Source organism: Ceratotherium simum, chromosome 7 (assembly GCF_057802395.1).
Source record: "Ceratotherium simum simum isolate JZ-2026a chromosome 7, ASM5780239v1, whole genome shotgun sequence".
In the NCBI taxonomy this organism is placed as follows: domain Eukaryota; kingdom Metazoa; phylum Chordata; class Mammalia; order Perissodactyla; family Rhinocerotidae; genus Ceratotherium; species Ceratotherium simum.
In genome coordinates, this window is record NC_141906.1 from 84532132 (window position 1) to 84558205 (window position 26074).

The 26074-nt window shown below is 39.4% G+C and overlaps 1 long non-coding RNA gene across 2 annotated transcripts; it reads right to left on the reverse strand.

Moving 5' to 3' along the window:
- Positions 1-386: 386 nt before the first annotated feature.
- Positions 387-24259, reverse strand: LOC147916735 (uncharacterized). Of its 2 annotated transcripts, XR_015552768.1 has the most exons (5): positions 23753-24259; positions 9596-9738; positions 9123-9175; positions 7511-8031; positions 387-2844 (listed from the first exon to the last, which is right to left on the reverse strand). It is a non-coding gene; the product is annotated as an uncharacterized LOC147916735 (long non-coding RNA). The 2 variants fall into 2 exon arrangements; XR_015552767.1 differs by having other exon boundaries at positions 387-8031.
- Between the last annotated feature and the right edge of the window lie 1815 nt (positions 24260-26074).

The window sequence follows — 26074 nt, forward strand, 5'->3', positions numbered from 1 at the left end:
GATAGAATATTGGAGCATTAATGCTATTTTTGTACAGTAAAACCTGGAGATAAAAATCTCTCAACTTGTTATATAAGAAGTGGTAAATGTCAGGAGATAGATTTGCTCCAAATTCAGGGCTTCCAATTTGTTTCTGGTTAGGCCTGACACCTGTTCTCTGCTCTAAAGAACTTCTGGGGAGGAAAGAGCATCCTTTTGACCAACGTGCGGGACTGTTTCCCCTGGAGAGACAAGAATTCCGTGTGGGGGCTGCAGGGAGAAATAACCATGCAGAATTTATTTTGGATTTTAGGTAGAAAAAGATTATGCTGACTTCAGTTTGAACATTTCTTTTTTTTTTTTTTTTTACAATTGAGATATAATCTACATATTATACAATTCAGCCACTTAAAGTACACAATTCAGTAGTTTTTAGTGTGTTCACAGAGTTGTGCAACCATCACCACAATCAAGGTTAGGGTATGTTTATCATATCAAAGAGAAACCCCATACCCATTGGCAGATACTATTTATCCCCAATCCCCCAGTTCCCCAGTCCTGGGCAATCACTCACGTACTTTCCATCTCTATAGATTTGCATATTATGAATATTTCATATAAATAGAATCATACATTATGTGGTCTTTTGTGTCTGGCTTCTTTCACTTACTGTAATGTTTTCAAAGCTCATCTATCTTACAGCATGTACCAGTACTTCATTCCTTTTTTTTGCCAAATAATATTCCATTATATGGATGCACTAAATTTTATTTATCCACCCATCAGTTCACGGATATTTGGATTGTTTCACTTTTTGGTTATTATGAATAATGCTGCCATGAACATTCTTGTACAAGTTTTTTTTAGACATATGTTTTTATTTCTCACGGGAACATAGCTAGGAGTGGAATTTCTGAATGTTTAAATGTTTCTTAAAGGCAAAGATAATGCGTGCTTTTGAGTCATGTGCCTTTGAACAAAATTTGCTAACATATCTTCAATAAGAAGATAAAAAAGTATTGCTAGGGAGTCTGCAAATAAGTTTTAAAAACTGAAAGAATGTACCTGTAAATATGCCTATTTGCGTGTGTGTGTGTGTGTGTGTGTGTTAGATAGATACAGCTATAATGCTGAAGGAAGGCTTAAGGAAGCAATATGTAAATAAATGCTAATTAGTATAGTGTGAACTCAGAATCTAAGTATAAAGGTAAAAGATTAGTAAAGAGGTCCTGGGATTGAGCTAAATCAGGGCCTTGAAGGTCCCATTGAGTTCACTTCCATCATTACTTACTGACTCAATGCCCTGAAAGAGCTACTGCAACTTCAGCCATGCCCTGGTACTTGCAGGTCAGAGTGGGAATTTAGGAAAGACTAATCTAGCTGTCCAAATGTCACGTAGCTACAAAGGTGCTTACACTCCGCCCAAAACCATTGGTAGTTGACGGATCAATAGGCAAACAGTGACTCTACGTGCACGAGGGACTCTGCAAAGAGGCCACATGAGCACACCAGGAAGGAAGACATACAGCAAAGTGGGAGAGGACAGCCAAAGAGCAAGGTTAGAGCCAGAACCTCTACAGGAAGAAAATAGCTTTCTCCTTTCTGAAGGGATAGGGGCTAGGGACTTCAGAATAAACACAGGGCAGACTCCTGTTCCCTCAATGTTAGAGGGAGAAAAAGACCCCTAGAGAATGCCACAAAACAACTGCCATCTTATATGAGCACATCAGGGCAGGAAGGCATCACCTCCCTCAGAACAAGAGAGTGCCTGGGCTGCAGACTCTCAAGGGCCTTTGGAAATGGAAGTTGTGTCAAGGATCACTTGACCAGGCAGAAGACTGATGTGCAACACCCTGTCACCATGTGGAGTGAGGACCAGAGATTTGCAGAGTCCCACATCTCCTGCTTCTCATCAACGGTGGGCACTTCTGGCCCTGAGATCCAAATTTGGAAGCTTTCAAAGGGAGGAAACACTAACTTCCACTGGTTTGCATTAATCGTCCTGCAAGATCACATATCCAAAGATGGCCATTTTTTTTTTCCATCCAGAGAAAGATCCAAGGGGAGTTTGCATGATCTCTCCTAACTTTCTGCTACATTCTCATTGCTTTTGCTCCATATTTTATGTACCTAGTTAAAACTAAAATTAGTCCATAGGTTCAGGACTGAAGGCTCTTAAGCTCCCTTCTACAGGACTATAATTGGGGACCTTGGCATATACAGGGTCAGGAACAGTAGATGGTGAAATTCTTCAAATCTCAGAACAGGGGATGGAACCAAGACACCAGGCACCATGAGAAACACATGTTCAGGCATGATCAAAGAAAATAACCTGTAGTCAATTACCTACTTAGTATTCAAGCTTCTGATCTCCTCATACAAATATGGACCAACTGGTTGCCTTATATCAGGCTGGAATGTTGATTCAGGCCTCCTCAGACTTGTCAGGGAACTGAGAGGAGTCCTGACATCAGGAACAAAAGTGCTTTCAGTTCCCCAGTCCCCATCTTATCACACTCCTGGGATTTCACTTCGTTTCACAGGAAGTCTTGGGGCACCTATGAATTTCAAAAGTCCCAGCCAGGATTGGGCACAGCAGGACAGACAAAGATGCACAGAGTGTCCTGGTAGACTTGCTGGACTTTGAGCCAGCACCAAAATCATGGGCTGACAAGCAAGGTGCTGACCTCCTCAGAGCCTCATGGTGTTGGGGGAGATAAACAGGAGAAGGCCTCCGATACTTACAACTCTTGGGAGCTGTTTCTCCACCTTTAGCCACCACGTTTTCCCCTTTCTCCAAAGTATTGTCTCTCAGTAAATTAATTGGTTTCTTTCTCAAGTTTTGAATCATAGGTTGTTTTGCAGCTAGTGGATGGAGGGAGGAGGAAAAAAATCTGTTACCAGCTCAAGTACATTTTGCTCTGTTAATCAGCATTTTAAAAAATTATCTTTTTCATTCCATAGAGAAATTGGCAGAAGCTCCCAACTGTTTTGAGAAAATGTAACCACCAGACCATCTGGGGCTGACATTTTCAACATGGCAGTCAGGAGAGCTCATCTCAGGAGCTCCATGGGCAATAAGGAGCACGTCTCTTCTGCAGGATCACTCGGGCACAGTAAGGGCAGACAGAAGCCGTTTACACAGAGGCAAGCTGAGAACCGAGCCCTCTGCCCTCCCAACTTTCCTTGGGCTCTTTCTCCAGATCCTCCTCCTCCCAGAGATGCAAGCTCTCTGACATTGTATCTTGTAATATTAGTAATGGATGTTGACTCAGAATATCAAAATGCCCTCCAAGTTTGAAGATCCACTTTTGTTAAATAAAACTTAGAACCACGAGAGACTAAGATAAAAGCACATATATATGTTTATATGTGAAGCAAGAGTGATTGTTCAGCTAACAAGACTGGGGAATTAAGATTTCTTAATAACTAGGTGAGCCAAGGGCAGTTAAGGGAATTACAAAGAACAGCTTAGAATCACTGGTGTGTCCCTCCAGGCCTCCTAAACACTTGCAGAGCCAAAGTCCATCTAACAGTTATTACTGCTGCTGAAGTCAGATGTCCCAGTGCTACAGACCTTATCCTTATTAACCACAAAGCCGTCCTCACGAGTGCCAGCTAACCCAAGTCACGACACAGATGACTGACCCCCTCTCTTAATCACTTTCCAGGCAAAGACCTACAACTCTAGTCATTTAGGTTCACACTGCACACCTCACACCAGGTTAAGCATTCTTTAACCAGCCACATTTTCCGAAAAGCAAGAACTTTCTTTGTGTTTATCTTTGTCACTAACATTCATCTTTCACACCCAAAATATAATTGGGACCAGAACTAGATGATTCCTGGAGAAAGTCCCTAAATGTGTGTTCGGTGTACTACATCTCACTCACCCACCTCCCTCGGTTCTTGTTCATAAGGCATTGGCCACGAGGATATAAGAAAAGACCAGAGTAAATCAAAATAAACTCGAACAGAAGTATCATGTATATACATTTCCATGTGGGGATGACAGAGGCTGAAGCCTAAGGTAATAACTGCAGTTTATGATTAGAGAGCAATTCTGTTCAAAACCTATTTATTGGGTATCTGTCCCATGCCCAGGACTGTTCCAAGGGTTAGGAATACTGAGACATCGTCTCTGTCTTCAAGAATCGACCATCTAGGCAGGCAGACTCCAAGACAGTCAACATATCAGTGTGATCAAAGTGTGAAAGAAGCATGTGCAGCAATGAGCAGGTGACTTCCTGGAGTAAGTGATGCTCCAGCTGGCTTTTGAAGGAAGAGTAGGAACTGCTCAGACCAAGAAATAAAAGAGGAGAGATCCATACAAAGGGAAGACCACGTGGAGTGTCTCAGAGGTGCTAAATAGCATAAACTCCAAGAATTGACAAAAAGCTAAAGAAAAGAGTGCACGTGGAAGAGTGATGGAAAAGGAAGGCAGACAGGCCAAAAGAACAAATTTGGGAGGGCCCTTGTGTCCTAAAAGCGAAGGCATTGAACAGTACCTACTGAGGTATTTGAATATTGAAAGCAACAGTGAGCCATCGAAAGACTTTTCAACACCAGAGTCCTAAGCTCAGCTTTGGGTTTAGAAAGGTCGTGCTAGCAGCCTGGGTGAGGGGAGATTCTAGATGGGCAGAGAGCAGAAACTGGAAGATCAGTGGTGAAGCTACGTGGGAAGTTAGTGTGACAGTCAAACAGACCTGGGTTGAATCCTCCATGACCCTTTCTAATCAACACCTCCCCTCACCCTAACCCCTGGAGATCACTTATTTTCTGTCCCTACGGTTTTGCCTTATCCAGAATGTCATATACAGTCATAGGCTTTTTGAGTCTGAGTTCCTTCACTTGGCATAAGGCATTTGAGATTCATACATGTTGTTACATGTGTCAGTAGTTCCATCCTTTTTATTGCTGAGTAGCGCCCCACTGTATGGATGTAACACAGTTTATTTATTCATTCTCCGGCTGAAGGACGTTTGAGTTGTTTCTGATTTTTTGGAGATTATAAGTAAAGAGGCTATAAATAGTCACATACAGGTTTTATGTGAACATAGCTTTCTTTCTAACTTGGGAAAATACCTAGGAGTGGGATTACCAGGTTGCAGGAATAAATATTTGTTTAATTTTATAAAAAACTGCCAAACTCTTTTTCAGAGTAACTATAATATTTTGCATTCCTACCAAAAATATATGACAATTCCAGTTGCTCTGCATCCTTACCAGCACTTAGAATTATCAGTGTGTTGCTATTGTTGTTTTTAGGCAAAGTAATAAGGACATAGTTGTATCTCATTGTGGCTTTAATTTGCATTTTCCTAGTGACAAATGATGCTGAGTATTGACTATTTTTTGACTGGAAACATTGGTTTCTCACATAACAGGTGCTCAGTAAATATTTGTTGCATAAATAAATCAATGTCTTCATTATCATCCCCTTTATCATCCTCATTCCTGCAAGAAGAGATGAGAAATTGAACCAAAGTGGTAACAATTGTATAGAAGAAATATTAAGGAGAAAAAAGTAATAGATCTTCATGATTAAATGTGGGGTGAATGAGAATGTGTCTCTCTCCAGCTTCTGAATTGGGCAATTGGTCGATGTGATGCCAGTCCATGAGACAGGGAATGTAGGAAGAGGAGCAAGGCTGGGAAGAAAGATGCTCATTCCAGTTTTGGACATGGTGAGCCTAAGATAACCATGGGGACATCAAGTGGATGTGTTCTGGAGGCCACCAGAGGGGTTTTGTCTTCTTGTTCACTACTGTACTCCCAGCCCCTATAACAGAGCCCAGCATGAAGGTAGAGGTGTAAATTAGGGGATTAAAAGCATATCTTGTTTGGTATATATACTTTCGCATTTCTCACAACATTCCTGTAACATAAGCTATAGCTAAGAAGGTGCCTTTCAGAAGATTGACTTTCCCAAGTTCACAATGTTAACTAGCAATTTGCCAGGACTTGAAACTCATACTTGCTAAGGGCCATTTTCAGCATTTACTGCAAATTAGGAAAAAAATGCCAATTAGGTGCCCCTTCTGGGCAGATGCCACTTCCTGTCTTTGATGGGGTGCTGAGCCAGATCACGTAGTTTGCCAAGCGGAGGATAGGCTGGATTTCAGCTCCTCCTCCTGCTCAGACAAGGGCTCTGTGCAGGGTACAACCACACCTGGGGACTTTGCCTCTCATATGAACTCCTGTGGCTCTTCAACTACATCGTGATGCTTCTAATTCCACTGGTCATCAAAAACGAGCCTGCTTGTAGAAAACCAAGCCTCACTTACAGACTCACACAGGTTATTAACTTAGACAGAAGCAAGTATCAACTTACAAACTTCCCCAGGTATAAATATATCAACTCTAAGTTATGTTTGGCTCACTTTTGAGGTGTTTTATGATCATTAACACTTTCATAATGCCTTTCAAGTGCAAAAATAACAGGTATGTTGAATATGGTACTAAAAAGAGGCAAGTGGATACAATGAAATGAAATTTAGATTTACACTGATGGATCAGTATTCATTGCTTATAAATATCACATTGGATTTACATACTAAATTGTCTATAAATAGAGGAGCTTTTGCACATGCGTATATAAATTAACATGATTATATTATATCTCTAACAAATCTGTATATAAACTTAAGCTTTATAATAGGGCAAAAGACCTTGTCAGATTTTTATTTCCTTACTCACTTTACCTTCTCACTCTCTCACATTAGGGGAGGAGGCAGTTAACAGAGAGCTGGGACCACGTGAGTGGGGAGGATGGCTGAAGAGGAGGTCAGATGGAGATGTGCCCCAGCGAGAAGTCCTAACTCCCCAACACCAAGGACCCTGACCCGAGAGAGAGTGGGTCAAAAGCACAACCCCCAGGTGCTGGGAAAGTCATCAGAGAACCTGTCCTGGTTTTTGAGATGCCAACAGTTCCTGTTTTAAAGATGGTGGGTGTAGAATAAAGGAAGAGGTGACAATAAAATAATAATAGCTAACATATAGGGCTTACTTCTGTCATGCACTGTCCCAAAAGCTGTATACATACTAGCTCAATCTCCACAACACTATGAGGTCTGTATTATTAGTAACCCCATTTTGCAGATGGGGAAACTGAGGCACCGAGAGGTAAAGATTGCATACAGCTAGAAATGGCAGAATCAGTATTCGAACCAGGCAGTCTGTGCCAGCATCCATGCATCAGCCCCTGCCCCATTCTACCTCTCAAGAGGAGGCATTTGTGTCCACATATGTATATATACCGTGATGGATTTATATAAAATCACCCCTGAGGAAGCTGGAAAGATTTATGAAGAACAAATCCTGCCCCCTCACTGTGCCTTGAAGAAAAGGAAAAAAAATCTCCATTTCATCTGCTGCATGGAAGAGAACCTTGTGATGCTGGATATCAAAGTTGGCCCTTACACAAGGCAGAGCACGTCAAGGAACAAAACGAGGACCATCCTCCAGTCAAACAGAACAGACACAAGTGCAAATTCCAATGACCTCAGCGACAAAGAAGAAATTAACTCACCCACTGCCAGCCTGCTGTTCCTTGACAAGGGGCTCTCTGTCGCGGGGAGGAGAAGCACACCCTCGAGGGCCAGGCGTGGACGCCCTCCAGCCTGGACTTGAGCGCTTTCTGGAGTGAAGGACTGGCCCCTTTACACAGCCCTTCCCTCCCTTTCTCTCTCACCAGAACGTCTGACTCCTGCAACCTCTGTAACATAAGGAGGGACATCCTGAGCTTTTTAAATACAACACAGCAGACGGACCTCATTCTTGGGATATGGAAAAATAAAGTCTCATCAGCAAGAGGCCCACTTTTGGGCAAATGCAGAGACTATAGAGGGTTATATGTGATCCAGCGGCTGTTCCTTTAGCACTTCATGTTGAGTAGATGATCTAGTCCACTCGGCTGCTGCCTCTGCTTGTCAGATACTCCTCAACAGAGATGGGCTTTCCCTCCAAGCACTTGGCATGCAGTCCAGGAGCTGCAGTACTTCAAGTTAAAGGCTTCAAGTTCTTTGCGGAGTCCAAACATAGTTGATTACCCTGAAATGAAAGGGCAGGATCCAGGCCTCTGAAATGGCCCTGAGTCTCAGCCTAATGCAAACCTTTGGGCCCAGATGAGAGCCGAACTGGTGCCTGGGGCAAGGAATTCCTCCACCTACTCCCTCCTGGGTCATTATCCAGCCAGTAATGCTGGGCTGTGTTGAGAAGCTTCTCAGCCTGAAAGTCTGTCCAGTCTAAAATCTTGAGGGGATGGGAATCTTGGGGTCTGTGTCTGGTGAGTGCTCTCTTCCTAGTGTGCAGCATTAGATATTAACTCTTTCCCTATGGGTCTTTCCTATCAGACTCCCTGCATCCAATTAAAATGCTGTGAAAGCCAGCCCGTTAGGACATACTCAAAACACTCAATAGCTCTCGAGTCGCAAAGGGTATAATTCCCTTTTCTGTCAAAATGCCAGACAAGTGGGTCAGGGCTTGGGCTGTCTGATTCTTGCTCAGCCACCGCACTCTAACAACTCACCACACACAGGGAAAGGAGGACGAGGAGAGAGGGAAACAGCACAGAATAAAGGTTTTCCTGGGCAGGAAGGTTATCACGGTACCAACTAAATTGACCAATCCAGTCATCTGCCTCCAGACAGATTCTGTATCTCAAAAGTTTCAAAATATTTAAGGGATCTGCATAATTCCTAAAAATCTCCAGGAATGGTGAGCCCTTGGCAACCCACGTCAGTGGTTTCTCAAAGGATATTCTGACACTTGTTCCCTTTCAGTAGGAGTTGTAGCCACCCAGATGTTCTGCTTTCTAACATTTATAAACCTTAATTGCTTTTGCAGCCCACTCAACCCTGGGGTAGAGAGGGGAAGAGAAGCAATCTGACCTGAACATCCCAGAGGGTTAGCAATTTAGGAAAATGGTAGCTGGATTGTGTCCAGGATAGGTTTTCTTTACCTTTCAGCTATTCCCCACCCCTGAGACACAAGGTGGGACAGTTTATGGCATGTCAACTCATTGAATACCGCCATAAAGAAACCCAAGAAATGCTGACACTCCAATAATGCCCTTACAACAACTCATATCTAAAGCTCCTTTATTTCTTCCAGATGCCACATCAAACATGAAATCAACCAACCTCTCAGAGGTCAAGCCCTCCATTGCCTTTCTTCAGCAGGAGATCAGAGCCTGCTAAACGATAGAAGTGCAGAGAGTTAGAGGAGGAAGGAGGTCTAGAAACCAAAACAAACTGGCCAGAAATAAGTTTTTATGTGTGACTCTACATATATGTGTGTATATGCTGAATCAGGATCTTTTGGGGGATTAGAAAGAAGACACAAGATTGAGGAGATAGTTCCTCTGCACGGAGCTATGATTCCTGAGATTCTGGGTCCCATTGACAATCCAAATTTTCCTTACCTACTCCTTTTCCCCCTTTCTGAAAATGGATATAACTCTTTGACAGGATGTAAGTCAGAGTAATGCCAATCACAAGTCTGACATTCCCAACTTAGCACTAAAAATGTAGAAATTTATATTACCTGCCTGCTCCTCTGAATTTCTTCCTGTCTAAGCTCTTTTTCCCCAAGGAAAAGTAAGTTTAAAATTTACCTCTCCTATCCAGCTTTTACTTAGGTCACATGAAGAAATGTCTCTGCATCCAGTTTCCCTCTAAGTGTCCTTAATACCTCACGACTTAGCAGCAGCATCCTTCAAGCCTTGTCTCTCTAAGTGCTTTACGGGAAAAAATAATCCTGTTAACAGAGACAAATAACAACAAAGGAAGAGATAAATGAAGAAGTATGAGGCTGAGATATGAAAGATGATGGGGAGCCAATGAGGTAGAACTATGCAACAAGGTGATCACAGGTTTCAAAAGTAACCAAGTAGGCTCTGATCTCAACATTGAATCAGAGAATTCCAGCCCCTGAGAGTGATCAAGTAATCTCAGAGGGGTAAAGTCACCAAAAGTTAGGATACTAAGGCTTCTCTCGTTCCTGGAATACAGGATGATGATATGGTAGAATGAACAAGGCTTTGGCAACAGACAAGCCCAAGTTTGAGTACACGTCCTGCCACTTGCCAGCTGAATGTGGAAGTCCCTTTGTGACTCCTGGTCTATGCTTCTAGAACCCCCACAATGAGATCAGGGTGCTGGAGAGACAATTGGTTCACAGCAGGTGAGACCAGTTCCCAGATTTACATCTTTCTACTGAGTGTGATTCATGAGAATAGACTTCATGAAACTGTAGTGCTAAAAGACAGAAGATACAGGGAGAATGGTAAGTTCACCTGCTTCCCCATCTCTCTCTTGATTCCACCTTTCCTCAATGACTTCTTTCCCATGTGCTCATTTTGCCCTTTGATTTTGTGACATCACAATGGTGCCACATTTCCTTTCTCTCTTTCTCACCTCCTCACAATCTTCCTCTTCCCTTATTTTGTATACTCTATGCTTTTGTTGTGGCCTGCCTCCAAAATGACCCCTACCTAATATTCACACTCTTGTGTAGTCCTTTCCCCTCCCAGAAGGAAGAGGGCTGAACTAAGTAAGCTAACAAGAGATTGCAGACATGATAGTATGTGACTCCTGAGGCGAGGTCATAAAAGCTGTGAGGCCTCTGCTTTGCTCTCTCTTGGTTCACTGACTTTGGAGAGAATCCAGCTGACATGTTGTGAGGACACTTATGAAACAACACTATGGGGAGGTCCGCATGGCAAGGAACGGAGGCTTCCTAGGAACAGCTTATGTGAGCAAGCCATCTTGAAAATGGACCTCTAGCCTTGATCAAGCCTTCAGATGGTGACTGCAACCCCAGCCTACAGCTTGATTACAATCTCCTGGGGAAACTCCAAGCCAGAACCACTCAGCTAAGCCACTCCTGGATTCCTGACTCGGAGAAACTGTAGGAGATAATAAAGGTAGATCGTTTTAAGCCAGTAAGTTTTTGAGTAATTCGTTACAAAGAAATAGAAAGCAAATACAGTCTCCCATCATATGCATCATATGTTTCAGCTTCCTACCACCATTCCCTATTGATTCGCTAGCCATATCACACTAGGATCCCGAAGTTGGTACATTTATCTCTGGGACAGAGTCTTCAGAACTTGTAGCATGGCTTCCATTGACTGAACATTTTTCTTTCTCATTCGAATTGAATATTCCACCAAGACCAAATTTCTTTCCTACAAACAGACTCACTCCAGAAGCCCTTACATTTGATTAATGCCATGCTATACGGTTTCTTAGGGATTTTTATATTCAGTATCTGCTTCAACTTTTTTCATAATTTTGTGGGGTAGGAAGGGAAAAATGTTAGTCCTATTTTACAGGCAAGGAAATTGAGGCCAAATGTATTTTCCACAAGAAACGGCCCTTGTTTAAACCTGAGCAGCCTCCTTATTTTCTTCCTGCTCATAGAAGATTGAGAGTCTAAAGACCTTTTCCATACTGCCTCTGTTCCTTAAGTACAAGCTGACATATACCTTTAAAAAATGTATAGTCTTCCTGTATATCAAATTATAATCCACTCACTGATACAAAAGCATAGTCCTTTTTTCTCTGAAACAGCCCCTTTTCTGCACTGGTCTCAGAGTCATAAAACTGTGGAATAGTGTTCCTAAGGTTCTTAGATGACTTTTTTCTGGTTTAAAGAGTCTATAAGGTACTCCCCTTAGATTCTTTTCTAGCAAACAACGTCTAAGACGCACAGAGTTAATATTCTTAGAAGACCTACTAGGCATGCCCTTAACTCTTTATGAGTTCTCAACAAAAGGTCTTATAGCCTTGAGACTTACTCTGAAACAATAATTTATTCATAATGCCCTAGATTTTATCTCTTCCCTGAGGGTATTTCTAATTTGAAAAGCTTTTGTTGGGAGAGACTGGGAATGAGAAGTAATTTTATTTTTGAACCCATTAAGCTGGGGTTCATTCACATTTCTTCTAAATTCTGCTGAAAACTAAATGCTTCCTCCTTTAGTTCATTTCCACTCATATTTTATAATAGGCAGCTAGAAAAAGCCAGTTGACACCTTTTACATTCTGCCTGCAAATCTCTCTAGCCAGATCCATGAGTTCATTTGGTACTCTTTCTCTTTCCACATTATCACAAGCGACAATGCCATCAAAATGTCTAGCATATATATATATATATAAGTATGTGTATATATATATATGTATATATATATATATAAAGTGCTCCTTTTTATCTAACCTCCAGCAATATTTCCTTCTGTCTTTCAAGCCCTCACCAACAGTCTCTTGGAGGCCTCTTCAGATTTCACTAACAGAATCTTTATGGATGTTCCAACTTCCAGTCAGTGCTCAGTCTGAGAGCAAGTGTCGCATGCTTGAAGTTTACGTTATAACAGCACCTTGCTTTGAGGCATCAAAATTTTGTTCCAGTTATCAACTTGTGCTTTAAAAACTATTCCAAAACTTACTTGACTTCAAGACTTACTATAAAGCTACAGTAATTAAGACAGTGTAGTATTGGCCAAAGAATAGACAAATAGATCAATGGAACAGAAAGAGAGCCCAGAATAGACCCACATAAATATAGTCAACTGATTTTTGACAAAGGAGCAAAGGAACTACAATGGAGAAAAGGTAGTTTTTCAGTAAATGGTGCTGGAACAACTAGATACCCACACGCAAAAAATGAATCTGGACATAGACCTTATACTCTTCACAAAAATTAACTCAAAATGGATCACAAACCTAAATGTAAAATGAAAAACCATAAAACTCCTAGAAGATAACACAGAAGAAAACCTAGATGACCTTGAATATAGCTGTGACTTTTTAGATACAACACCAAAGTTACAATCCATGAAAGAAATAGCTGATAAGCTGGACTTCATTAAAATTAAAAATTTCTGGTCTGAGAAAGACATTGTCAAGAGAATGAGAAGACAAGCTACAGACTGGGAGAAAATATTTGTTAAAAAAAATCTAATAAAAAACTATTATCAGAAATAGACAATGAACACTTAAAACTCAACAATAGGGGGACAGCCCGGTGGCGTAGCCGTTAAGTTCACGCACTCCGCTTCAGCAGCCCAGGGTTTGCAGTTTCGGACCCCGGGTGCTGACCGATGTGCCGCTTGTCAAGCCATGCTGTGGCGGTGTCCCATATAAAGTAGAGGAAGATGGGCACGGATGTTAGCCCAGGGCCAATCTTCCTCAACAAAAAGAGGAGGATTGGCGACAGATGTTAGCTTAGGGCTAATCTTCCTCACACACACACAAAAAAAATCAATAAAAAAGCAAACAACCTTATTAAAAAATAGGCCAAAGACTGTAACAGACATCTTACCAAAGATATACAAATGGCAAATAAGCATACGAAAAGATGTTCCACATGGTATGTCATCAGAGAAATGCAAATTAAAAAAACTATGAGATATCATTACAAACCTTTTAGAATGGCCAAAATCTGGAACACTGACCACACCAAATGCCGGGGAGGGTGTGGAGCAACAGGGACTCTCATACAGTGCTGGTGGGAATGCACAATGGGACAGCCACTTTGCAGGACTGGCAGTTTCTTACAAAACTAAACATACTCTTACCATAAGAGCCAGCAACCATGTTACTTGGTATTTATCCAAAGGAGTTGAAAACGTACGTCCACGCAAAAACCTGCACACAGGTGTTTATAGCAGCTTTATTCATAATTGCCAAAACTTGGAAGCAACCAAGATGTCCTTCAGTAGGTGAATGAGTAAATAAACTGTGGTACAACCAGACAATGAAATATTATTTAGCACAAAAAAGAAATGAGCTATGAAGCCATGAAAAGACATGGAAGAACCTTACATGCATATTACTAAGTGAAAGAAACCAGTCTGAAAAGGTTACATACTATGTGATTCCAACTATGACATTTGAGAAAAGGCAAAACTAAGGAGACAGTAAAAAGATCAGTGATGCCTAGGGTTTGAGAAGGGGAAAGGATGAATAGGTGGATCATAGAGGATTTTTAGGACAGGGAAAATGATACCATAAAGATGAATGATATCTTAGTGATATATGTCATTATACATTTATGCAAACATTTACCCATTATACATTTGTCCCAACCCGCAGAACGTACAACTCCAAGGCTACCTATAATGCAAACTATGGGCTTTCAGTGATTATGATGTGTCAATGTCCATTCATCAATTGTAACAAATGTACAACTCTGGTGGGGGAAGTTGATAATGGGGGAGGCTGTCCATGTATAGAGGCAGGGGTTATATGGGAAATCTCTGTACTTTCTCCTCAATTTTACTGTAAACCTCTAACTGCTCTAAAAAACATATAGTCTTATAAAAAAATTATCCTAAACTTAGTGACTTAAAGCAACAATATGTCATTATCTCTCATGGTTCTGAAAGTTGATGGCTGTAGTCAGATGGCAGTTGAAACTGGAGTCATCTGCAAGTTTCTTCACTCTTCGTTTAGCACAGAGGACTGGAACAGCCACAGGTGTGTTAGGCATCTCTCTCCCTCCATGCACCATTTCCACATGGCTGTATTGGGCGTCCTCAGATCACGGCAGGCTCAGGGCAGCTGGACATCTTGCGTGGTGGCTGGCTTCCCTCAGAGTGATCATTCTAAGAGGTCCAGACAAGCTACCACACCAAAGGTTCCCACACTTTTTCAATCCACAGCATCTTTAGTGTCTCAGTATCTTTTTTATAATGCTCTAGGCCAAAACGAATACGAACCAAACAAAGGAAAAAACCTAATGGCTCATTTATTAACTAGTTACATCAAAAAAATTGAGACTTTTTATTTCCTAATAACTTAGTAGCTATTTGAAAAAAACATAAACTGAGAGAAAAAATATTTTTATTTCATTCTTAACTAAGTGCAATCACTTACTAATGGTACCCATGCACCTGTTGGACACCACACAACTTACACTTGGAGTCAGATTGGAATCAGATCGCATGCTACCACATGTATTTCCTGTTCTACAATGATTTTTGTACAATACTTCTTTTTTTAATCACATAAACCACTAAAAACCAAGCCTCCCAAAGATATGAAAACACCAAAATGAATGTAACATGCTGTCGAAACTGTGAACTATCTTGAACTAATAGTTTTGGCAGTGTCTGGTAGATGTCCATGTACTTTCCTCAGAAATTTAAACTAAATCGTGGTGCTCCTGTGAGTTTGGGGCAGCACCCCAAGGTGCCTCAGCACAGACTTTGGGCACCACTGCACCACACTAATCAAATCCTGAAACTAGATGAGGAATTTGAGGAAACAGTTTTCATTGCACCTCATCTTTAACTTCTTATCCTTATCTACCCAATGCACGGCCAGGCAAACAAACACTATTGATTTGGCTCTACTTTGGCCAACAACGGTAAGACATGTGAGCAGAAAGGTAAAATTTGAGGTAAAGTTTGGGTGTCTCTCCTGTCCACAGGAGTAATTCTAAAACATGTTCAGGAAGTTACTGTTTATTTGCACACCACTTAGAGATAGCATTAAGTTCTTACATCTTTGAATTTCTATACCCAGTTTCCTCACAGAATGCTTAAATCAGTCGTATATAGTCAACATATATTTATTGAATAAATGAATGAATGAATAAATAAATAAATAATAAAGTGGGTACAGACATCAATTGAGAAAATGGAGGGGAACTTCCCAAAAGAATTGTATTAGTTTGCAACCATTTGCTTAGAAATCTCCTCAGCTAAATATCCAAGGTCATCAATTACAATTTCTTTTTTTTTTTTTTTTTTTAAGATTTTATTTATTTATTTCCCCCCAAAGCCCCAGTAGATAGTTGTATGTCATAGCTGCACATCCTTCCAGTTGCTGTATGTGGGATGCGGCCTCAGCATGGCCGGAGAAGCGGCGCGTCGGTGTGCGCCCGGGATCCGAACCCGGGCCGCCAGTAGTGGAGCGCGCGCACCTAACCGCTAAGCCACGGGGCCGGCCCTACAATTTCTACTCTCGAAAAAAACACTAGAAAACAATTTGGCTAAGGTCTTTGCAACTTGTTCCTCATTTCTGGCTGAGACTTCAGCAGAGTAACCTTTAACGTCCACATTCCAAGTAACAATCTCCTCAAGGCAATCTCAGTTTTTCCTAACACTGCCTCAAAACTTTTTCAGCCTCTACCTATTACCCAGTTCCAAAGCTAATTCTACATTTTTAGGTATTTGTCACAGCAGCATCTCGGCACCAAAAATCTTTCTTAGTTTGTTAGTGCTGCCATAAAAAAGTACCACAAAGCCAGTGGCTTAAATAACAGAAATTTATTTTCTCAAAATTCTGGAGGGTGGAAGTCCAAGATCAAGGTGCCAGGAGGTTTTGTTTCTCCTGAGGGCTCTCCCCTTGGCTTATAGACAGCTGCATTCTCCCCGTGTCCTCACATGGCCTTTTCTCCGTACTTGCTCATCCCTGGTGCCTCCTCTTCTTATAAAGACATCGGTCTAAGGGATCAGGGCCCCACCCTGATGACCTCATTTAACCTTAATTATCTCTTTAAATCTCCTACATACAAATAGAATTACATTGAGGCTAAGGCTTCAACATATGTAATTTAGGGGAAAATAATTACTAGCCCATGACATGAATATATTGGTGTGGGAGGGTGCCCTGTGCCATTTCCTCAGGAGATTTTTCTTTTGAAGCATAGGTTCTTGATTTTGTATGTATTGGTTTCTGGGGGTCCTTGATCCCCAGAAATTACATGAAAAAATATCATGTGTATGAACTTTCCTAGAAAGAGGGTCTATATTTGCTGTTCTAAACCCTTTATGCACCATGGAAAGTTTTTTAAAAAGTGCTAAGTCCGGTACTCAGAGGTTCTGATTTAATTCCTGTTGGATGAATGTCAGGCATGGATATTTTTGTAACATTCTCCATTTGATTCTAATGTGCACCCAAGGTTGAGAACCACTGGTCTAAAGCCTTCCTATTTAAATTGTGGTGTGAAGACCTGTAGCATCTGCATTAGCCAGACACTTACTAGAAATGCTGAATTTCAATCCACACCCAGACCTACAAAATCTCCTTTTTAGTATGTTCCACAGGTAATTTGTGGGCTCACTAAGGTTTGAGAAGCACTTGTTTATAGTTTTCCAGAAACCATGAAAGAGACTGTGACCACAAAATTTTCAAAGCACTCAAGAAATTTTTTCAGTATGTGATTTTAGGGTAGTTTACGTAGCCGTCCTTGTTCTTGTGTTATTGGGTGTCCACTGTTTTAGAGACAAGGTCATGTTAGGGCCAATTACAAACAATTAATTCATGAAGTTACAGTGCAGTGAATTACTCTCTGGCTCAACCACAAATTATCTGTTACTCATCACTGCAACCATTACAGATAATTGCTCAACAATCAACCGCAGTTGATCTGCATAGTATTTACCTTAAAAGATCCAAAGAGCTCTTAATAAAGAAGACAGTAGTTAAGCTGTGTTAATATTGAGAAAAAGAAAAAGAGAAAAAGGTCTGGAGAGGAGAGTAGGGAAAGATGGGAGAAAATGAGAGAGTGGAAGAAAGACATAGTATTTCATTGTCCTGAATATTTCATTGTCCTGAATATTAAAATCCCAGGCCTAATACCTAAGACTTTCAGTTCATGATCCTTGACCTCCACCAAAGCATGCCCCCCATCATTCTTATGGTTATTTTGAATAAATAAGGATGGGATTGGATCAGAAATGGGGAGCAGGAACAAGAGAAAACTCCTGTGAAGAGGGGTAAATTATCAGATAAATTTCTCTGGATAAGTTAATGGATGAATTTCACTGGATAAATTATTCTGTAATGATAACAATAAGAATCACGTAATTTTCTGCCTTTTTAGAAATTAATTTCAAAACTCAATCCATCCAACAAGTCATCAGATTTGGATGTGTATTTTTAAACTACTATAAAATTTTTGTATGACACTACATGTAGAGTAGTTTTAGCTGAGTTTTATGTTTGCAGAAGCCAAGACACGTTTACACTTCCAGGTCACCTTTTGCACTCAGTCGCTTTTGAGGAATGACAGGTTCCTCATTCATTCTTACTTTCTACGTATCCACCATCCTCATTACAACCCATAGATATTGGTCCTAGACTACCAATAGAGGGTTCTTGGAATCAAGTTTGAACCTAATCTCTGCCCTTCAGAGCTGATAACCAAGCAGAAATACCAGATGGACCAGAAATGATAGTACAGAAATCAATGAACAGATTTAACAGCTGAATATGTAGACAATACAATTCTATGACTATCAAAAAGACTTCCTTTCATTTTGAACTTTACACAATATCCACATTAAGGTTTTCATCTTAGCAGTATTCATCTCTGACCATCAACACAGTCAGTAAACACTAATTTTTAAATATGTCTTTTTATGAGGCCACCTAAAATATTTGGCATTATTCAGTACTGTTGGGGGAAGAGGGAGAATCTCCTTCTGCCCTTTCCCTTAAGGTTCTTATGGCTGGCCAAATAATTAACAAGACAGGGTAGCAGGAGAAAATAATACCAAGTTTAATAACATGTATACATGGGAGAAAGCAGGGACACTGCGTTTCTCAACACAATAGCAGAAATTCTCGTCTTAAATACCATGTTCAGCCAATGACACAGGAGGATGTTGGGGGTGGGGGGAGTCAGTTACAGGAGAGTACCACTAAAGCACAGTAAACAAGAGTAAGGTTATTATGCAGATTTAAGGCCTCACCTTCCACATTGATAAGCCTCTACAACTGAGGCCATCCCCACCTCTTCCCAAAACAGAGAGGGAGATACCTTTACAAATGGAGATTTCCCTCATAAATGTAAATGTTTGTCTGGCAACTCCTTGCAGGGCCATCCAGAGAATGTGGCCAGAGAGACAGAACTTCCGATAAGATGGGCTTGTTTGTGCCTTTCCTATTGTAACATTTATCTTACATTATCTTTACAGCCATCATGATAGATCTGTTCCAGCAAGGAGCCACCATGTCAAATTCTTTAGGCAGTTAGTGGGGGCGGGGAGGTCAAATGTCCCTCAGAGAAAACAGTCAAGGTAAAGAGATATATTTCAGGGTGGCCAAATCTTGATCTCCCACAGTCCTGCCTTTAAAACTAAAAGTTTCACTGTCCTTTTGAAACTTAAAGAAGTTTTATAGTCTAGAAGCTGAGTTGGTAGGTTGTTTCATCTCATTGAACACATTTCTTAGTCTTGATAATAGATCAGTTCAATTAAGTTCATTTTAGGAGGTGGTAATGCAGGTGGGCTCTCAAGGTTATGCCTATATTGTGGAAGCAAGCAATCAAGTATTTAATAGAAGCATTTCTATGGAAACAAAAGAAAAACAAGGTTAATGGTTGGAGCAAGTTGTAAAGCAGTTTCTGAGTTTAGAGGACAGCCAGTTAAGAAGATTTTCAGATGTTAGATTCAAAGCATCTTTTGCAGTTTAAAATGTCTCTGATGATGTCATCAGGTAATCTCTTAAGTTTATATCAAGTCCATCAGCTTCAGTTTGTAAGGCTTCAGGAAAAAGGGCAGGTTCAGTTTTCAGTGATTCCAAATGAAAATGATGGAAAAAAATCAAAAACGTTAGTTTGGATATCTGTAGCCGGGTATTTCAGGAGACTAGAAGAAATCAGGATCCAGTCCAGTCAACAGTTATAAAACAAAAACCTCAAAAGACACTTAACAAAACTAGGATCTAATATCCGCAAATGTACACTATAGTATTTAAGGAAATATAATTTTTTTTTAAATCACCCTCATTTTTATCAAAGATAGCCAAATTAAAACTAACTAGTTTGCAAAATAAGTCTAGTTCTAATAGAGTTGGCCCAATTATTTACATAAGTACAGCAAGAATAGCAATTGATCACATAGGCTCTTTTAAATCTGCTTTGCTGGAACTTTTTATAAGGAATCTCACATTGAACTTCAAAGGCCTCTCGAGGCCAGGAAAGCCAAGCCAAGGATTTTGTCATCAGACTTTGCCTGCAATACCTACAGATTTGGGTGAATTTTTCTCTTCCGAAGTTCCCCCAAAATATTTTGAGGTTCCTTGTACCTGACAGATAAGTGACATTCTTTACTTATCCTGGTAAGTGCTGTTTGGAACATAGGTACCAGGCCAATATTTCCACGTGGCTTTATTCCATAAAGTCCAATCTTTATTCCTCAAAAGCTGTATGGTTATATCGCAAATATGATGTTCCAGTCACAGCCTTGGTAATATAACCAGTGTTTCTAATTGTGTCCTGTTATAAGGAGAACAGATTCTTATTGAACTTATACAAATAACTATATTGCCATGAAAACAACAATATTTAGTTACTAAGAGTTTCCAAATTTGAGGGATCAGATAGAAAAAGATAAATATTTCAATTTTACTTACAAAAGTATCATTTACCAAATTGCTATAAGTCACAGCTAGCTGAGGAGAAAAGAGAAAAAGTTTTCTTTAACTCTGAAAAAACAAAACGTTAAAAATTCAGCAATACTTCAAATGAAAAATCATAAAAATTATAATAATCTTTATCAGTTCATTTAGTCCTGTGTAATCTATTTTTGATCCCAATCTTTTTGTTAGCAGCTTCATGAAGTTATCAGTCTCTCTAACAGATTTCTGTAATTTCTTACCAAGTTTAGTTTTATGATCAGAAAGTTTGTCAGAAACCTGTATTCCAGTGTAAATGTCAGAGTCCTTTCTATGAATTTTTCTGAAGTTGAAACATATTGTAAAAGCATTAGAGTGTGGGAGATCAAGATTTAGCCACCCTGAAATATATCTCTTTACCTTGATTGTTTTCTCTGAGGGACATTTGACCTCCCCCACTAACTGCTTAAAGAATTTGACATGGTGGCTCCTTCCTGGAACAGATCTTCTATCATGATGCCTATAAAGATAATGTAGGATAGAGGTTACAATAGCAAAGGCACCAAGCCTCTTTTATCAAAAAACTCTGTCTCTTCCTGACCACATTATCTATAGATGACCCCGAAAAGAATTGTCCTCCTGCCCTCTGAAGTCCCAGGCCACTACCCACCCCCAACAAGCTCCTCGCCTTTAGCTGCAATACTTAAGCAAGCAGCTTAGACAGAGGGACGAGTTGCTCATTTCTGAGTTTCTCCCATGTATACATGTTATTAAACTTGGTATTATTTTCTCCTGCTAACCTGTCTTGTTGATTATGTAGCCAGCCATAAGAACCTTAAGGAAAAGGGCAGAGGGAGATTCTCCCTCTTCCCCCGACAAGAACAAAGAAATAAGTCTGTAAACAACAAGACTTCAAAATGGCAATTGACAAAGAAATTTGGTTAATTTTGTGACATACAACACTTTAAAATAATAACCAGAATTATGACTGATAACCAGCAGAATTTCAATAATGTTATACAATTTTAAAACACCTATGTCAATAACGTTTGCCCACAAAATACCACCTAAGCAGGCTTATCATCACTTGTCTGACAACGCGTAATTTAACATACTGAATAAGCCTAATAAGTTTAGTATCTTTTTCTTTATAGGAAGAGAGGAAATTTCTTTGAGAAGTTTCAGGGCCCTTTGAAAATTCTCAAAGTAAAAAAAAGACTTTATTTAAGATATGAATTTTGGGGAGCTTGTCAAAAATATAAAAGTGTAAAGCAAACAGAACATTAACATTCCAAAAAGCCTTAATAGATAGACCTCAGTCTTTTGAATGTAGGAAATTATTTTAACAGTTTTTTTTTTTTTCTGTCTTTTAGGTAGACTTACCCAAATGTAAAGAAAAATCTTTTATAACCTCTTTATCAAGTTTAAGCAAATTATCCTTTTAAGAGAAATAAGACCAAATTATAATTTTGTATCAGCTTACTTCTGATATTAAAACTCATTTACGTAATTAAATTCATTTCAATCTTAGCCAACTTGACCATGCAAAAACTCCTTTTCCAGAATTCCTCTTCTACAAACTTTCTATAACTTCCTTTTTACATTCAGAATTTGTCCCATGTCTTTCTTTTCCCTCCTAGTACTTGAGGACAAATTTATCTTTCTTAATCAATCAAACAAAATATTTCCATTCTTTGTACCTTCTTTATGCATCTTACTTTCTTTGTACACAGACATATTTTTCTTAATTTTTTTAATAGCTTCAATCACATATACTAATTAGAAATTTTAACCCTTAGAAACCTTAATTTGTAACTAAATACTAAGTAAACAATTATAAACTTTCTTTTACATTAGTATCTTGTGGCTTGGAAAATTTATGAACACTTCATAACTTTTAGAAATATGTTACTTCATAGTACAATCTTTTAATAAAATACGTTTACCAATAGACCCAAAACATCTTTTAGTTTTCCTGTAATGAAAAGCCAAAAGTAGACAAATGTACACTTAGCAATCAATGTCTAATATCTTATTTGGAAATGATGATACTCAGTGAATTTTTATCATAAAATTTAGCAAAACTCTCAAGTTTTAAGTTACCAAAAAGAGTTTGGAAGCTGTAAGCACCATAACACATAATTATTGTTTAAAGTTCACCCAACATTCATCTTTTTCACAACTATTTAGTTACTTATTCCCAATAATTATTTAGATTGCCTACAAGACTTCATAAGACTTCAGATAAAATTAGTCATCATTTAAATTACTATTTTTGTTAACCAGTTCTGTAATAGAAATAACATCAGTTTTTTCCTACAAAATTTCATGTAAATTTCATCACCTCTTATTCCTTTAAACGTAGTTATCATTAAGATTTTTATCAATAGGTCTTGGTCTTTTAACTTTGGACAAGGGAAGCATTCCCAGTCAGACATTTTAAAACATACTCAGGCAAAGTTGATGTAACCTCTTTATATAAAATTAGCTCAAACATTCTAACCTTTATAATCTTATCAACACTTACACTTTTACATGTTCTCAATTCAATTGTAACCTGAGTCAAGATCTTAAGGCTATTCAAATTTTTCCCTTCCTTTTTTTGGCCTTTTCTTAGGTACCAATTAAATAATTATGTGAGAGCTCTCAAAACAATTTTTTTCCCCCAATTTAGAAGTTTTTCTAATTAAAAGGATTCGTCGTCTGGCCATTGACGAGTAGGATCTTCATTTGTATATTTATTCCAATAGTGACTCTATCCAATAAGCCTTTTTAAGGAAAGACCCCGAGGTAAATTTCCACGCTTAGAATAAATCTTTACCATGGACACAAGAGGCGTCCCTGGTGAGGGCGCAGATGATGTAGCCCCCATGATCCACAGAATTCACTCCCAAAGATATTCAGCACAGGCGGTAAGGATGGTGTCTCCGGTCTCCCACAATAGTGTGGGACGCCTCCAGTCACAGACCTGCTCATCTGTGACACCGGGAGAAGGTTAAGACGACAAAAGCCCTTATGGACTGGGCCCTTTATGACAAACTCCCCTGAGAGCTTGGCACAGCCAGAAAAAGAGACAGTTCGAAACCCCAGTCTACTCGACTGGCCACCAAGGGGCACCCCAGTAAATGCACCTTCCGTACGGTGGAGACCAAGGAGAAGATTCTCACTGGTCACAAAGCCAAGTTTTCTCAGGACACAGAACAAGACAGAGACTACACCGGGAGGAAAAGGGATCAAGATCAAAACCAAGAGTACTCTACCAAATTTAAACCAAGAGTCACTAAGAGCACAAGAAACTAGTTTCCCAAATATTTTCTCCTGCCAATCTAAATTTAGAAATAGAAAAAATTCTCACCACTTCCTTCCGCTGGAGCCCGCAGATAGAGATTCCGGGAGGCTGACGTGGTAAGAAGTCTTACCTTTTGCCGGCTTTCATCAGGCGTTCCCGTATCTCATCATCTGCAGTAGTCCAGGGAGAAGGCATGTCTTCCAGCCAGAGAAGGCAACTTGCCAGCCAGTGTGGCTCCTGGCGACTACGCCAAAACTGTCGGGGGAAGAGGGAGAATCTCCCTCTGCCCTTTCCCTTAAGGGTCTTATGGCTGGCCAAGTAATTAACAAGACAGGTTAGCAGGAGAAAATAATACCAAGTTTAATAACATGTATACATGGGAGAAAGCAGGGACACTGCGTTTCTCAACACAATAGCAGAAATTCTCATCTTAAATACCATGTTCAGCCAACGACAAAGGAGGATGTTGGGGGTGGGAGGAGTCAGTTACAGGAGATTACCACTAAAGCACAGTAAACAAGAGTAAGGTTATTATGCAGATTTAAGGCCTCACCTTCCACATTGATAAGCCTCTACAACTGAGGCCATCCCCACCTCTTCCCAAAACAGAGAGGGAGATACCTTTACAAATGGAGATTTCCCTCATAAATGTAAATGTGTGTTTGGCAACTCCTCGCAGGGCCATCCAGAGAATGTGGCCAGAGAGACAGAACTTCCGATAAGATGGGCTTGTTGGTGCCTTTCTTATTGTAACATTTATCTTACATTATCTTTACAGCCATCATGATAGATCTGTTCCAGCAAGGAGCCACCATGTCAAATTCTTTAGGCAGTTAGTGGGGGGGAGGTCAAATGTCCCTCAGAGAAAACAGTCAAGGTAAAGAGATATATTTCAGGGTGGCCAAATCTTGATCTCCCACAGTACCATCAGTGATTTCAGTACCACTTGAACAAGAATAATATATATTTATCCAACAATTATTTATTGAGCTTGTAATATGAGCCAATAATTCTTTTCATCTTTTGTTTGTATGTTTCATCTTCTTATACATTTTTATTTTCAAATGATCTTTCTGTGATCTTATATTTGAGGCACATGCCTTGTAGTAGCATATATTAAGTCTGACAATTTTAATACTTTACTTGGAATAGTTAGTCTATTGACATTGAATGTAATTACTGAGAGAAGTAAATTACTCTTTACTAGATTACTGTTTATTTCTGTTTGATCTGTTTATGTTGTTTTTACTCTCCCTTCTTGCCTTTTTCTTTTTGATTAGTATTCGATTATTTCGTTAAGAAATTTTTATCACTTCACTTTTTGCCTCCATTAGCTCATTGGTTTCACTTCTTTTGGAAGCAATCCTGGAGATTACAACATACATGTTTAACTAATTACATTCTAATAGAAATTATTAGCTTTACCACTTCCCTTTAATGCTGGAACCCTAGAATATTCTAAATCTATTATCTCCCCTCTCAAATTTTATGTTTTTAATTGACATGCATTTAATTCTGTATTTATTTTATTTTATTTTATTTTTTTGGCAGAGGAAGATTTGCCCTGAGCTAACATCTGTGCCCATCTTCCTCTATTGTGCCTGTGGGTCACCACCACAGCATAGCCGCTGCCAAGTGGTGTATGTCCACACCTGGGAACCAAATCTGGGCCACTGAAGTGGAATGTGCAGAACTTAACCACTAGGCCACAGGGCTGGCCCCTCTGTATTTATTTTAAACCCCACAAGACAAGACATTATTATTATTGTTTTTTCAGGTAATACTTATTTATATTTATTCACATATTAACACTTTCTTTTATTGTTCTTTATTTGTTCTTGTATTTGCTTGCTTACGTCTGGGATTATTTCTCTGCTGTATGAAGAAATCCTTTTAATCATTCTTTTAGTGCACCTTTACTAGTAACAAATTCTCTCAGTTTTTGTTTGTCTGTTAATGTCTTTCTTTAATTTTTGAAGAATAATTTTGCTAGACATATCACTCTAGGTTGACAGGGTTTTTTGGAGGCTTATTTGTTCTTATTTGTTATTTTAGCATATTACAGATGTCATTCTATTGTTTTCTATCTTTCATTGTTTCTATTTAAAAGTTGGCCATTAGTCTTCTTGTTGCTCCTTTAAAGGTGATGGGTATTTTCCTTTGGCTTTAAGATTTTCATTTCGTCTTTGATTTTCTATAGTTTTATTAAGAGCCTAAATTTCTTCACATTTATCTTGCTTTGGATTCATACAGATTCTTGAATTTTTGCTTTGCTGCCTAAGTATTCAAATATTTCCTAACTCATGCTAGTTCTCTTCTACTTCTGGGACTACAATTACATTATTTTAAGTTCACTGTGTCCAATATGTTCCTTAATCTCTTTTTCGTATTTTCATATTTTATTCCTCTCTGTGCCTCAGTCTGGATATTTTCTATTGACCTGTATCCTTCT